Here is a 2,814-nt window from a genome sequence, read left to right on the forward strand (position 1 = left end):
CGCAGGTTGTTAATGAGTCTTCCTCCAATCCTGATGCCATGTTTTTCTTCATAGAACCCAGCTTCTCGTATTATTTGCTCAGCATACAGGTTGAATAAGTGTTGGGGACCTGCCTCGACACAAGTGTTTGGTTCATGAGGAGGGGATATCTGGTGGCGATAGGGATAGCAAAAGAGACACAGAGACACAACAAGAGAGACAAAGAGACACCCTGAAACCAGAGTGGATGTGGGACTGGCATCAGGCAGATCCTGCATTGCAAACATCTCAGCCATGAAGGCCATAATATCCTGCATAGTAAACCTCTTGGATAAACAGGCAGTACGGTTGCAATGCTGGACTGAGCTCCCTGCATGCTGTAACGCATGCCTTGCCAGTCATAATGCCCCTGGATTCGTTCTGTGCCTCCATTTTATTTAGGGAAGGAGCTTCACACTAAGACAAGGTACAGCTAACATATGTAATTTTCCACACATTCAGGCACCTTCACATTGTAATTTGCAGGTTCGAATCCCAGGCCCGCAACTTGGTTTCTCAGGCTCAATTAACATATCTATAGCACCTGAGCTCAGTTGGGGGAAGGTGAGAAGGAAGGTCAAAAGGCTTGGGAGGAGTCCCACTGTGTTGGCTTCCTGAGCCAGGTTTTCAGGAACCTAGTTGAATGGCCTGCACCTGGGAGAGATTTAGAGAGGGAGACCTTTTGTCCTTTGAACAAAGAACCGGTAAGTAGCAAGACTATTTTTAGTTACCTTTGGAACCTTTACAGTCTCGGCTTTAGGAAAATATTACATTTATCTGTGGATATCAAGGCTCCATGTATGCAATTAATAATAAACCTAGCTGAACACTAAGATGAAAAACAGCTTGCTATGTCTGCTAGGTGGCTAGAGTCTGTTCCTCAGAGCCTGCGGCCTGTATGTCTGCAACACTTGGGCCCAAAGGGCCTCGAACTCCTGACCGGGTCTGCACGGTCTGCAACAAATAAGTATGGTGAAAGAACACATACTTTTCCCAGGGTTGCTATGAGTCAGAATAAACTTGATGACACTTAAAACAGCAACAATAATCATTAACAACAGAAAGGAAAGTTTAGTCCTATCCTGGAATGACCGTATTAAAACCATAAGCCCTTGGAAGACAGAAATTCCTTCGTCAAACATGCTGAAATATTCACCTTCACTTCTTTTTCATTGGTCTATTTTTCATACATGTGTATAAAAACACATTTATATTGGATAAATTCATATGTAAATGTTGTTATGTGACATCAAGTCAAATTTCCACTCCTAGTGACACCACATATGTCTATGGACTCCTGGTGTGGTGCTGTAGGATCAGCACTGAACTTTAAACCACAAGATCAACAGTTCAAACTCACTGTTGGGTTTGAACTTGGAAAACTCTATACTGCAGTTGCCAAGAGTCAGAACCGACTCAATGACACTTAGCAACAACAACAAATGACACCATGTGTCAGAACAGAACTGCCTCATAGGGCTGTCTAGCTGTCATATTTATTGGAGGGACTCTGATGGTACAGTGGTTAAGTCACTCGGTTGCTATCCAAAAGGTTGGTGGTTTGAACTCAGAGGGACTCCATAGGAGAAAGACGTGACTGATTGCTTCTGTAGAGATTTATAGCCTTTAAAACCCAATGGGGCAGTTTTGCCCTGTCTTACAGCATCTCTAAGAGTTGAAATCAACTGGACATCAGTGAGTTTGGTTTTCAGAATCATTATGGGACCAGATCTCCAGGTTTTTCTTGAGTGGAATTGCTGGATCAGTTCGAGTTACCAAGCTTTCTGTTAGTATCAGAACACTTAGCCATTGTGCCACCAGAAACCTGCTCATTTCCCCTTCTAATTATGGTTTAACCCCTAAAGAGCTGCTGTGCTGAAAATCAGAAACTCTACTTTCCTACGACAGAACTTTGGGAGCAAAGGGAGAAAACACCCCATCAGCACTTCTTTGCTATTGCCCAGCTCCCCTACTCACTTATGGGCTGATGGCTACCCCCTGACAATCCTTGAATAGTGCTTCAATCTTGGGGTTGGTATTAGTAATGGTGTAGGAGTAAAGTGGACACTTTTAAATGAACCAATAGAGTTGTGGATGTTAAAAAGAAAATATACTAACATGTTCACCACTGTCCTTTGATTTTCAAGAATCCCTTTATAATTCCCATATAAAAATTGCTTAAGGCAAAATTTCATTTTAATCATTACAGAATTACTGAAGAAAAGTAGACATTTTGGAGACCTTGATATCTATAAAAGTTGGCATTCAATGATGGTATTTCTAGTACCTAGATATTTAAGAGTAAATAGAGGTGAAAATCAGCAAGTTTCATGGCATGCATTTCCCAGGAGGGTCAGGTGACAAAGACCCAGACAAGCTTACAGCATGTAAAGAGTTGAGAAAACATAGGAATTAATTGGTTTTAGCTTCCAGAAATTGTGACTTTCAGAACAAAGGGTCTGTAGTTATTGTGAAACATTTGCTCAAAAGTCGAGGGGTTAAATGAATTTTGGAAGTGCTTGTTACATAAGCAAAAACCAAGCGATTTCCTACTGTAGTAAACCAAGCTATTTCCTACTGTAATTCTCAAACTATGATGCATCTCTAAGAAGAGAAGATAGAAAGTACTAGTATACCAAGAAGCAGAGCACTGGTGTAACACTGTGGGATTAAGCACTGGACACAAGGTCAGAAGTTCAAACACACCTACTGCTCATTGGAAACCCTATACAGGATCGCTGTGATTGAGAACAGACTCAACAGTATTTAACAACAACAACATTCCAAGAAGCAATG

The sequence above is a fragment of the Chrysochloris asiatica genome, unplaced genomic scaffold, assembly GCF_000296735.1.
Source record: "Chrysochloris asiatica unplaced genomic scaffold, ChrAsi1.0 scaffold00044, whole genome shotgun sequence".
In the NCBI taxonomy this organism is placed as follows: domain Eukaryota; kingdom Metazoa; phylum Chordata; class Mammalia; order Afrosoricida; family Chrysochloridae; genus Chrysochloris; species Chrysochloris asiatica.